At 39.1% G+C, this 13,645-nt stretch overlaps 1 pseudogene; it reads right to left on the bottom strand.

The window, feature by feature from the left end:
• LOC122753361 overlaps nucleotides 1-3,755 on the bottom strand; it is a 30,638-nt pseudogene extending 26,883 nt beyond the window's left edge.
• Nucleotides 3,756-13,645: the final 9,890 nt, after the last annotated feature.

The raw sequence follows: 13,645 nt of genomic DNA on the forward strand, positions 1-13,645 counted from the left end.
CAGAGAGGGTCATAGAAGACATGTGGCGCTGTGGAAAGATGAGAGGATCTGGGTTCAGATCGTGCCCCTGGTGCTTATTGCTTGTGTGTCCCTGAAGAGGACGCAACCTCCTTGCTTCTCAGTATCCTCAATTGGAAAATGAGAGGGTTGAACTAGATGGCTTTTGAGGCCCTTTTCTGTTTCTAGTTTTATGAGTCTATTATCTTATGTTAAACCAGACACATAAGGGAGCAAGATGCTTACATATGAAGTGAGGGGTAAGGAATAAGGAATAAACATCCCCTGGCATCACTCCGGTATCCATGAAATATTAAACAAACCTGAAGGCCTCTATTACACTGGCTCGATCCTCTTTGTAGTACTTAAGGACAGAATCTTATAGGCTAAGAAGTTATAGATGAGTTATCAACCAGCAGCAGGGATACTCCAATTGGCAAGATCATGAATCTACAGAAGTATCAATAAGGATCTCAGACCCAGCAATACTGCTATCTGCATCTACCCAAAGAAATCAAGGACAAAGGAAAAGAGGCTATATGTAAAAGACTATTTATAGAAGCATTTTAGCTGTAACAAAATTGGAAACAAAACAGGTGCCCATCAATTGGAGACTAGCTGAACAAATTGTAGAATGAGTGTAATAGGATATATAGTTATTACAAAAACTGTTCTACTGTTGTCATTTCATCCTCATTAGTTCATACAAGCCTTCCCATGTTTCTCCAAACCAATAACATTAACCATCTCTTATGGAGCAATGTGCAGGGTGTCCCAAATTTCTTAATGTAGTTTTTGCAAAAACGCTGTACATTTCCTCCAAACATGGGAAGGCTTGTATGAACTAATGAAAGTGAAATGAGAACCGTAGAACAGTTTGATGCAATACCTACAATAGTGTGAAGGAAAAATAAATTTGAAATATCTCAGAACTCTGATTAAAACACCAAATAATCATAACTCACAAAAACCGATGATGAAACATGCCTCTCATATCTTGACAGATAGGTAATGAATCTTATGTGTAGAACAAGATGTGCATCCATATACATGGCCAATGTGTTAATTTGTTTAGCTTGGCTGCACATATATTTTGTTTTTGGTTTTTTTTTGCAGGCAATGGGGGTTAAGTGACTTGCCCAGGGTCACACAGCTATTAAGTGTCAAGTGTCTGAGGCTGGATTTGAACTCAGGTACTCCTGAATTCAGGGCCAGTGCCTTAACCACTGCGCCATCTAGCTGCCCCCGGCTGCACATATATGTTACAGGAAAGAGCTTCTATTTAAGGAAGGGGGTAGTAAGTTAATGGGTAGATATAAATATGAAAAAAAAATTAATAGAAAAAAATTAATGCATAAAAGTAAATGAAAAGTAGTATAAAAGGGGGCACAAATAAAGCAATTTTATTTATACATTGTTAAATGTAATATATGTCTTTAAAAGCAAATTGACAGGGGCAGCTAGGTGGTGCAGTGGATAGAGCACCGGCCCTGGAGTCAGGAGTACCCGAGTTCAAATCCAACCTCAGACACTTAACACACATTTACTAGCTGTGTGACCCTGGGCAAGTCACTTAACCCCAATTGCCTCACTAAAAAAAAAAAAAAAAAAAGCAAATTGACAGTTGACAATAGTATCCAGGTGATTATAGAATTTGATAAATGTTACATTTATCATATTCTATAATCACCTGGATACTGAATTGAATAGGACCTTAAAGATGGTGTATTAGTAGGACCATAGTATATAGAGAAGGAAGGAACCCAAGTATTCGTCTAGTAAAATTCCCTCATTTTGCAGATAAGGAAGCAAAGCATGAAAAAAGTTAAGTGACTTGCCCAAAGTCACACAAGCAATGTAAATGATAGCTATCATTTACACAGACAGCAATGGAGAGATGCAATTGAACAAATGCAAGCTGTTCTGCTTGGCTTCAACTCCATGATGCTCTTTGTCATGCCCTACCTAGGAAAAATTCATCACCAGATATACTCATCACCAAGAAACTCATAATCATGGAGATTGCTTCAGCTTTGTTACTCACATATCATCATTACCCTCAGTTGCTTTTGCTCCTCTGATTGAAGAGCTGGAAGACAGAACAAAAAACTCCTCCCATAGCCTCAAAATGCCAGCCATCTCTTCATTTGTCACCTGCTTCTCTGCTTGGTTTTGTCTCCATCACCATTTTCATCATGCTTCCACACTGGGAATCTTCTGATACCCCTACTCTTTTGAGCTTAGGGCACTTGACCTCAAGAAAGAATTCTCTTTCTCTTATTTGTATCCCCAACACTTAGCATGCCTGGCAAAGAGTGAGTACTTAATAAATATTTATTGAATTATGTCATAGTTGGGATTAGTCCACATACATACTTTTATTTTATTGATTTTATTTTTAATTTATGGAATAAAAGAAGCATTTCCATAATATAGTATAAATTGTACATAATAGATTTGCCATTTCATGTGCAGTCTACATATTTTCTAACTCTCTAGTTGTCCTTTCTATTTTATCATGTATTTGCCTTTCATAGACACATCCTACCTTTATGTGCTATTAGCAGTGAAGTGGTACAGGGGATAGAGCACCAAGTTTAGAGTCAAGAAGATTCCTCTTCCTGAGTTCAAATATGACTTCACACACTTACTAGCTATGTGACCCTAGGCAAGTCACTTGACCTTGTATGCCTCAGTTCCTCATCTATAAAACAAGCTGGAGGAGGAAATGGCAAACAATCTCAAGATCTTTGCCAATAAAACCCCAAATAGGGTCATAAAAAGTCAAACACCACTGAAAAACACAATAACTCGTATGTGCTACAGGAAGGGGCTTGTGCTTTCTTCATTTCCTATGTTAAGAATTTATAGGAAGAAATCAGGCTATAAATGAGAGTACTGCCTTGACAGATGTCAAAGGAAACCAATGCACATTTTACAGCTCAATAGATGCTATACAGGCCAAGGATTATGGAAAATCCTTTGTAAGACAGCACCATAAGGCTATCTGGGACCAAGGCTTCAAGGTCTAGTGACTTGTTCACAAATCATATCACCTATTTTGTTATTAATGGCTTGGCAAGGTCTTCATTACTTTCTAATTGTCTGCATTTATTTTCTTCATTTTTCATGTTAAAGAATGATGGGCTTGATATTGCCTCCATTCCAGTTATTTTTTTATACTTCTCATTTAATAGGCCTGCAGTCACACTGCTTGCATGGCAGCACATTTTTCCCAACCCCCACCTCCTTTCATCTCTTCATCCAAAGCATAGCTAAAAATACTGTTATTTGTTACCATCCTTAAGTCATTCAGTTTCTTTGGCTAGAATACTTTTACTAGAGTCAGGACAACCCGAGTTCGAACCCAGCTTCAAACATTTGCTAGCTGTGTAACCCTGAACAAATCATTTAACCTCTGTTTGCCTCAGTTTCCTCATGTGTAATATGTGAATAATAATAACACCTACCTCCCAGAGTTGTTATGAGGATCAAATGAGATAATAACTATAAAGGGCCTAGCCCAGGACCTATACATAATAAGTGTTATATAAATGTGTGTATGTATGTATATATGTATATACACAAATATACATATATATATATGCACACAGTTATACCTCAGCACTCAACTTTGAAACTCATCAAGTTCAGTATTTGACAGACTTCAACAAGCAAAAAATGCTTCAGTCCTTGAAGCTTGCTCGGCACCTGTTGCATTTGCTAAAACCTGTATGAGTCAAGACCGTGCTCCGCATCCCTAGTCTCTATGGACAAAAAAAGGTTGACATGTTAGTTTCACAGTAGCTCACACTCTCAGTGCAGAACCCTACATGTTTCACTCTGTACTTTCTTGTACTTTTTTTTTCATTTCAAGTTTATTTTTTATTTGTTCTAAGTCATCATGTGATTGAAGGTTAGTAATACCACTCAACAGAAAAGAAAATTAGTGAGAATCATGATAGAATAGAAAAAAAGAGATAATAGTTAAGTATGAACATGATACCCACATTTCTGATCTCACCGCTGGATACAAAATGCCTAGAACAACAATCTTCACAATAGTGAAAAATAAGGAAGCTATTAAAGTAGCCAGTGTTGCTAGTGTTATAAAAGCTATGACTGAGCAAAGGTCACAGACATTGGAAGAAATGGAGAAATTATACATTTGGATTAATGAAAAATAGTTAGCAGGTACTAGTATCTCTGAGACAATACTTTGCAAGAAAGCAAGACAATTGCGTGCTGATCTTTAAAAGACAAGCCTGGAATGAGTGGTGAGAGCAGTGAAGTGTTTAAAGCCAGTCATAGATGGTTGATAAATTTAAAAAGAGAATTGGCATTCATAGTGTGGCGAGGCATGGAGAGGCAGCCTGTGCCAACAAAGAAGCTGCTGAAATCATTGTCGGTAAGTTTAGGGACTATATAGAAGCTTCAACTGGGATGAGACCAGCAAAGTGAAGTAAAACTTTATTTTATTTTATCTAATTATTTTTTATGTCTTTCTAGTTTTAAGGTTTTGTATCAAAAAACAATTGCATGAATTTATAAATTGCCAAGGAAAATGTGAAATTTCTCAGGTTCAGAAGTAGACTGTTTCAATTTACATTACTGCTTATGGAAAAAATTTGGTACTCATCATTTTTGCCACTCACCATGCCTTCTGGAACCAACTAAAGATGGGTACCGGGGTACCACTGTATATGTAGTGTGAGTGTGTGTGTGTGAGAGAGAGAGAGAGAGAGAGAGAGAGAGAGAGAGAGAGAGAGAGAGAGAGAGAGAGAAAGATTGATCAATCCCTTTGGGACACATCCTTTGATTCTAAGTCAACATTTCCTGGGCCTAGAGTCAGGAAGATGTGACTTCAAATTCAAACATTTACTACCTGTGGACCCTGCACAAGCCAAGTCTCCGTTTGCCTGGGTTTTCTCATCTGTAAAATAAGGGATAACAATAGAACCTACCTCATACACTTATTATGAGGATCAAATGAGATAATTGTAAAGTACAGTGCCTGTCACATTGAAAACACTGCATAAGTTCTAGATATTATTATTCCCTCCACTCTAGCTTCCATTTATTTTTATAATTATTTGAATTCAGATGTAACATGCGACTCTGGTCTCCAAAGTTCTGCAATTGCAGATGAGGTCCAGTTTGGGGGACCATCCCAAGAGTTCTTTCTCCCTTTGGTTCCTTATGCCCCACCTTAATTCTGGGAAAATTCCAAGACAAGTCACATCTAGGTTTACATAGATGGAGATAAAAGAGTCTTCAAGTCACATGCAAGCATTCAATGTCATAATTGCAAATATTGGATACAAACTAGCCCTTATTTTACCAACAGAAACTACAGAAGAGACAAAGTCAACAAGTATATATTAAGCACTCACTATGTGCGAGGCATTGTGCTAAGATGTAGGACTATAAATAATTTTTTTAAAAAAGAGAGTCCCTGGGGACAGGTAGGTGGTACAGTGGATAAAGCACCAGCCCTGAATTCAGGAGGACCTGAGTTCAAATCCAGACTCAGACACTTGACACTTACTAGTTCTGTGACCCTGGGCAAGTCACTTAACCCTCATTGCCCTGCCCCCCCCCCAAAAAAAAAAATCTTAGTCCCTGCCCTCAAGGAGCTCACAGTCTAATGAGGGGAGATATTATATAAAAGAGAGTTGAAAAGTGGGAAGAGTAGGGAGAAAACACCCACGTAAGAGCATGGTGGTGTGAGAAAATCATTATTAATAATGGATTTCTAGGAGAAACCTAGACATTAGTTTTTGCTGCTCTCTCCCCTCATGCCAAAAATCTGCCTGGGCACCTTAAGAAAAGGAATGCAGATTGATTCTTTTGATTAGCTAAGAGAAGACACACCTAGAGCAGGAACTTACCCTCTCCAAGACCACCCCTCAATTCATGTCAATTAATGCAGCTGAAGGATGCTAACCAATTAGCTTAGATCCATGTATGGTGACCTGCCTCTACCAAAAGAGGATAAAAAGACTGGACCATGAGAGGCTTGCTCTCTTTTACTCTCCAGGTGCCTGCCCCCTCCCCTCCCCTCCCTTGCCCTCTTGGCTCAATATGCTGGGTATGTAATTGTTTAGGCCTGTAAGCCTTTGGCTAGTGGGGAAGTCAGGGAGACACTTGGTCATTACTTTAATAATATGTGATATTAATGAATAACAAATGCTTACTAAAAATAATAATAATAAATGCCTACTGCCAAAACTGGTACAACAGCCATTATTATCTAAATAGTCATTAATATAGCAGCAACAATAATCTTAGTACACCCAGCCTAGTCCCCAAATAATTTAAATAACACAGTGGCCAAGTCCAGAGCATCAGAATCAGGGCCAGATGAGGAATGTAGAAGGGCTGGTTCAGGTTCTTCCTCAAAATTGGAGATTCGGGAAAGAATTCTCCAATGAGCAAAGGGGACCAGGGGGTCAGGGAGATGTTCAAGAGTGAGAAGGCTGCAAGTGCTGAGGGAACTTCCAGGATCAGAAGACTGTGAGTACTAAGAAAAGATCCAGGGTGAAAAGGCAACTAAGGCAGAGCAAAAATGTCTGGAGAGTCAAAAGCAGAGCCAAGAGAGGAAAGGACTTCCCAAGAACTCATGAATAAAGAAACACACAATGGGATTCACAAAAGCCCACAAAACAATAAACATAATTCTCTCTCTCTCAATAGGGTTCTACCTTTGCACAATACCCCTTATAGTTCACTCACCACCCCCAACTTGAAGTGCTACCCTGTGGCACTTTAACTTCCTTAGAAGAAAGGGAAGCATATTTGGGGGGCTAAGTGATCCCCTTTTTTCCATTTGAACCCACACTGCCTGAATAACCCATCAATAGAGAAGTACAGGTCTTCTGCTGCCTCCAGTTACTGCTTCAGTACTTTGATACTCATTCCTTTTCTCTGGATAGAAATTCAGATTCCCAAACTCTTAAACCTCCAGTTAATTGTGAGGCCATCCCCAAGGATAACAGAAACATAGATTTAGAGATACAAGGGAGTTTAAAGGTCATCAGATCACAGAATCATAGATTCTGGAAGAGACTTTGATGGTTATCTGGACCAAAGCTTCTTAAACTGTGGGTCACAACCCCATGGGGTGATGTAACTGAATGTGGGGGTTGCAAAAAGATTGGCAACAGTAAAAGGTTCTGTGTACCTATTTTATATACCTATATGTCTGGGATCGCATGGAAATTCCTTGGGCAAAAGGGGTCACTGAGTGGAAAAAATTTAAGAAGCCCTGATCTAGACTAAGCTGTTAGAAGAAAAAGCATCCCCACTACAACATATCCAGCACATGATCTTCTTACCTCTGACTACCTCCAGTGATGGCACCACCCACTTGTAATCCCCGAAACTGGTGGATCACTGGAGCTCAAGAGTTCAAAGCAACAGTGGGCTAAGCAGATAGAGCGTCCACATTAGTCTGGCACCATTATATGAAATCCCAGGGACAGGGGGCTACCAGCCTGCCTGAGGAGGACAGAATTGACCTGATAAGAAAAAGAGAACAGGTTAAAGTTCCTTCACCTATCATTGGTGGCACTGGGTCCATTGGACCTCCAGCCTGGGTGAGATAGGAAGACCCAGTCTCCAAAAAAACAAAAACAAAAAACAAAAAAACCTATCACTACTCACTACCACTAGATGCAGTCTAATCCACTTTGGTACAGTTCTAATTGTTAGAAAGATTTTTTTTCCCTGAAATCAAACCTAAATTTCCTCTTTGTAACTCATCTACTATTCCAGTTTCTGCCCCTCCCCACCTTAAAAGCAGCTTTCATGTTTCCTCTAAGCCTTCTCATCTTCAGGATAAACAACCGGTTCATTCAACTGTTCCCCCTATGACATGGACTCAAGGCCCTTTCACCATCACGGTTACCCTAATCTAGGTGGTTTCCAATTTATCAATAACCCAGCCCTCCATTTTACAGAAAGAGAATTGAGGCCAAAGAAGTTATATGCCCAAGGTCATCAGAGTAATAAGTCTCAGCACAAGGTTGGTATTCAGATTCTCTAACTCCCAGTCTTATACTACACCATACTATCAAAAAAAACAAACAAAAACAATCTGTCTAGAAAGTGAGGTGCTAGTATCATTCTGTCAAGAAAAATCTACCTTCTTTGGCTACAAGGACAGATTCAAAAACTCTCGATCATTGGGCTACTCAAAGGGCAACCCTTAGAAACTACCCCAGAAAACTAATATTCAAAAATCACATTGTTCAGGGTATATGGGCCAGCAGATATCTACTTTTGTCACAAGGAAGCCACATGTCACTGCAGAAATTCTCAATCCTATGCAACTGCCTTGCCTGCTGTCTCTTGGTTCATGAGAGTCTGATCACAGGTCTCTGTTCTCTGACATGTCTTTATAAAGTAGGAAAAAAAGAAAACCAAAGAAAGTCAGGAGCTTTCCTCTCAGCCCACAGGGATGAACCCATGATTGCCTCACATGCAAGGCAGCATTAACAACCAATAACCCTCCCCCACTTCACATTAAAATGGGGTTGATAATACTTAAAATCCTCACCTGGTGTTTCAGATGATTAAATAAGAAAATGTATGCAATGTTGCCTGGTTCAAATGGGCCAGAGGGAGGAGAGTGACATGCCGATACAAACAGCTGGGATGGCTGATAAGTTCCTTAAGGAGCAGCCCTTAACACCAAAAGAATCTTAACAGCCCTGGTCTTCCTCCTTATCTAGACTATTCACAATTGGTGTATTCATAGGTTACAGTCTGCTTCCCAAAGATTGGTGCATTTATAAAAGAGTTTGCTCCTTTTGTCCTCCTGAGTACCTCAGATCAGCCTGCGGTTCTAGCTAGGACTGGTTTCCAAGGCCTATCTCATGTTCCTCTCTTAGAAACAACCCACATTGAGACCCAGGTGGTGACACGGTGGGCTGAACAGAATATTCTATCTTTTTGTGTATTTACCACAGAGCCTTGTTATGCCACCAAGGAATCCCAGGGTTCAACAAAGAGAGTGTGAACAACTCTATTCCTTGAAATACCCCACTGAACTGCTAAAGGACATCAAAGTAATTTGTAGCTGTAAGAGTGGTCTATAAATTTAAACTATTATTATTATAATACAGGCAATACATTATAAATAATACATTACATTCCTATAGGACTTTACAGTTTCCATAGTACCTTATATGTCACAAGGTCAGAAACCTAGTGAGAGAGCCAGATTTCAAACCCAAGTCTTCAAACTCCATACCCAATGGTTTCTTTCTTTCTTTCTTCCTTCCTTCCTCCCCTTCTTTTCTCTCTCTCTCTCTCTCTCTCTCTCTCTCTCTCTCTCTCTCTCTCACTCACTCTTTTTCTCCCAGCTCTCACTTGACAACTACTGAACCATTATTATGTCCACCATTTGGGAAAAGCAAAATAATTTCATAATTATTGCGAATGAGTGAAGTGAAATAATTTTGTAGTCCTCTATCAAGACCACTCTTTTTAAGACTCCTAAAAAAAAGCAATTTGAGATCAATGCAGATGTTCATGATTTTTTTTTTCTGCTTGGTTTGTTTTAACTAGCTTTGAAACCACCACCCCCAACCCAAACATTCACGTGCATTGTTCCCTGTCAGAACTACTGACAGTCAGGAAAAATTGTTTTCTTTTTCATTTTGATTTATGAGGTTTCATCTAAATATCTAGGTCTCTGAGTATACTTATAATAAGATTTGGAAGAAACCAAAGTGCTCAGGAATCAAAGCGACTCATGATGTTTAAAAACAAAAAAAAAACAGATATTTAAAGGAATGACAATGATCCCACTGGAGCTAAATTCTGGGGAAAGCTTGATTAAGAAATTAGAATCAGTAGATTGAAATCAGTATGCAGGGGGCACAGCTAGGCGGTGCAGTAGATAAAGCACCGGCCCTGTATTCAGGAGGACCTGAGTTCAAATCCAGCCCCAGACACTTGACACTTACTAGCTGTGTGACCCTGGGCAAGTCACTTAACCCTCATTGCCCTGCAAAAAAAAAAAAAAAAAGAAAGGAAGAAAAAGAAAAAGAAATCAGGATCCAAAGTCCCTGCTTCCAAAGCAAGGAAGTGTTTGTCACAATCAAAGATTTCAGACTCTTAGGAACTTAAAGAAAACTTAGGGTGGAGAATAAGGACTGAATGACTGTCACTTTTCCAGAAATTTACAACATAGCTGTTCATTGTTCTCACAAAACCACTTCTGGTTCCTAATGTAAGGGTGGCATTCTCTTAACCAATCAGAACTTGATCAATGGCAATCCAAGACAGACCAAACTAGGGATAAGTGGAACCTAGCAGGGAAATGAACTGGGCCACAAGAGGCAGACTGTGGGGATTTGGGGCATCAGGCAATGAGAGATAAATGGTCAGTGCTAAGGGAGACCACCAAAATAAAAGTTAAGTGTCCTGGCAGGGGGGTGAGGTCTAGAAGTAGGGGAATCAAGCAATGGGTAACAGGTAGGAGCCCAAGTGGAAATAGCTGCTGCTATCTGGCAGGTCTTACAGGTGAGTTCAATCCAACAAATACTTAAGAGCTTACTGTGTTCAAGGCACTATGTTCAGCACAAGAGACAAAAGTAAAAGATGATAAAAATCACTTACCTCGAGGAGCTTGTGCTACCTTGTTGCAATATCTCATGTACACAGAAGTTCCCTATCTAAAACATTCCATCCCTAGCTTCCTTAACTTGCACATTATATGGAATGCTCTTCCTCTTCATCTATTTCTGCCTCTTGGAATCCCCACCTCCCTCCTAAACTTGAAGGAAGTATCATTTTCACCTTCTCCACAGGGCTCTTTATGTAAGTATGGGGTAGGAGGGATAGACTGGGGAAAGTGGTCCTCACTTTGGATACTTAAAGGATATGAGATCATGGATATGTTGGTTATTACAGAGAATAACTAGCAGTATAAAACTCTAAAACCCCATTAGAAAGACTCTCCCTATACTAAATATTTTACCTGTAGTTCCAATCTCATGCTCCATTTTCTAAATATTCACGTGTACTGATTTTCTCTCACTACAGAATGGAAAGTTTATATTATAGGTGTTATCTGTCTCCACTAGTAGCCCCTTCATAAGGAAAGATTCCTGTGTTATCCTTCAGTTGCAAACAATATCTCACAGATATGCTGCCCTTGTAATGGTATAAAGAGTGAATGTGCTCGTAAATGTTTAACAACTGGCTCTCTGAACAAGCCTGACAAATTTTTAAGTTTGATCTATGTTGTTAACATGTTCTCCATCACTTTCTTAAGTCTGAACAATCATCAAAACCATAAATCAATTCACAATTTTGTACCACTTGCAAATTTCCTCGAAGGTATAAGTGCTCACCCTGAAATTTTAACAATGGGGAGCCAGTGCAAGCAGACTCTAATATGCCCCCTTGTTATAACATATTTTCAGATAGATTATCTCATTCCCTAGACTCATCAGATCAGGAGGGACCTTAGTGATCATCTAATCTATGATCTTCACAAATACCTTTAGAGGAAGAAAATAGAGTAGATATCAACTTAATCTATTTCACAAGTGAGGAAATAAAAGGACAAAGTGATTTAACAAATTCCTTAAAGCCATTATAACATTTTAGCTCTGGGATCTAGAATCCACATTGGTTGAAAATTCTTTCTATTGGAACATAGTCCCTCTTGTCTACTGTCTGATAGTATACTGGTCCATTTTAAAGGTGTTGGTTGAGACTATTTATAGCCACTAAGTCAAAAGACTGGTAGTCAGCTTTTTACCACTACTGTGATATAGTAGATACAGAGCTGGCCTCAGAACCTGGAAGACCTAAGTCCCTACTCTGACACATACTAACCATGCAACCATGGGGAATTCACTTTTTCTATTTTTTTTTCTTCTGAATAGAATTTTATTTTTCAAAATATATGTAAAAACAAATTTTGACATCAATTTTTTAAAACTTTGTGTTTCAACTTCTCTTCCTCCCTCCCTTCCCACCCTCCACCCACAAAAACTCAAGCAATTCCAAATAATTTATACATTAGTAGCCATGGAAAACATTCCCACATCAGCTATGTTGTGAGAGAAAACAGTCAAAAAACAAAACTTCAGATTAAGGAATTGTCAAAAACAAAAAAAAAATTTTTTAATTTGTTTCCATCTGTTTTCAGATACTATCAGTTCTTTCTCTGTATATGGATAGCAATTTTCATAAGTCCTTCAGGGTTATATTGGACCATTGCCTTGCTGAAAATAACCACATGCTTCCCAGCAGATCATCTTACACTATTGCTGTTGTTTTGTATACAGTACATTTCACTCTGCTTCAGTTCACGTAAGTCTTTTCAGGTTTTTCTGATAGTATCCTGTCCATCATAACCTGTATATAGTACCTTAAACTTGACAAAGAATTTTCTTCATATTAGCCCAGCAAAGTAGGTACCATATGTTTTGCCATTATAATCAATCATCATAACTATTTCCCTCCATTCTATTCCTTTCCAATGATATTTACTCTGTTTTCTATCTTCTTTTAACCTATTACTCCTCAAAAGTGTTTGACTTCTGACTGTCCCCTCCCCCACTCTACACTCCCTTTTTTCACCCTTCCCTCCTTATCCTCTTCCCCTCCTACTTTCCTGTAGGGTTAAATAGATTACTTCTCCCAATTGGGTGTGAATGTTATTCCCTCCTTGAGCCCACTCTGATGAGATTGAGGTCTTTGAGCTAATTCTGTGTTCTAAATTTTTCTTCCTCCCTCCCTCCTCAACCCACCCCATGAAATCAAGCAATTCAATATGTCATACTTATGCAGTAATGCAGACCATCTTCACCTTACTCAAAAGTGTTTTGCTTTTTACTGCTCTCTCCCCCAATCTGCCCTTTAATCCTTCCCCTCTTCTTCTCCCCACCCCTGCCCTATCTCCCTCTCTTCCCTCAGGGCAAAAATATATTACTATACCTACTTGAGTATGTATGTTATTCCTTCTTTGAGCCGATTCTGATGATATTAAGGTTCACTCACACCCTCTCTCCTTCCTCCTCTTCCCCTCTCCTCTATAAGCTTTTTTCTTCTTTCCTTCATGTGAATTACCTCTCCCCAGACTCTCTCTCCCCTTCCTCTTCCCCAAGTCTATTCCTCCTACACCTTAACCCTATTTTAAAGATGTCATCATGGATTAGCTAGGTGGCACAGTGGACAACGCACTAGCCCTGGACCCAGGAGGCCCCAAGCCTAAATCTGGTCCCAGACACAAGACACCCCATCCTGTTTGCCTCACTAAAAACAAAAAATAAATGCTTTACAGATATCATTCCTTCATATTCAGTTCAGACCTGTCTCTTCTGTGAATTCCTTATTGAGAAAGTTCTTATGAGTTCGAAGTATTATCTTCCCATGTAGGAATATAAACAGTTTGATCTTCTAATATCCTTCATGGAGTCTTTTTCCTGTTTACCTTTTTATGCTTCTCCAGGGTCTTGTATTTGAAAGTCAAATTTTCTATTCAGTTCAAGTCTTTTCATCACAAATGCCTGAAAGTCCTCTTTTTCATTGAAGTCTCACTTTTTCCTCTGAAAGAGTATACGCATTTTTGCTGGGTACATGATTCTTGGCTGCAGTCCCAGTTCCTTTGCCCTCTGGAATA

Source organism: Dromiciops gliroides, chromosome 1 (genome assembly GCF_019393635.1).
Source record: "Dromiciops gliroides isolate mDroGli1 chromosome 1, mDroGli1.pri, whole genome shotgun sequence".
In the NCBI taxonomy this organism is placed as follows: Eukaryota; Metazoa; Chordata; class Mammalia; order Microbiotheria; family Microbiotheriidae; genus Dromiciops; species Dromiciops gliroides.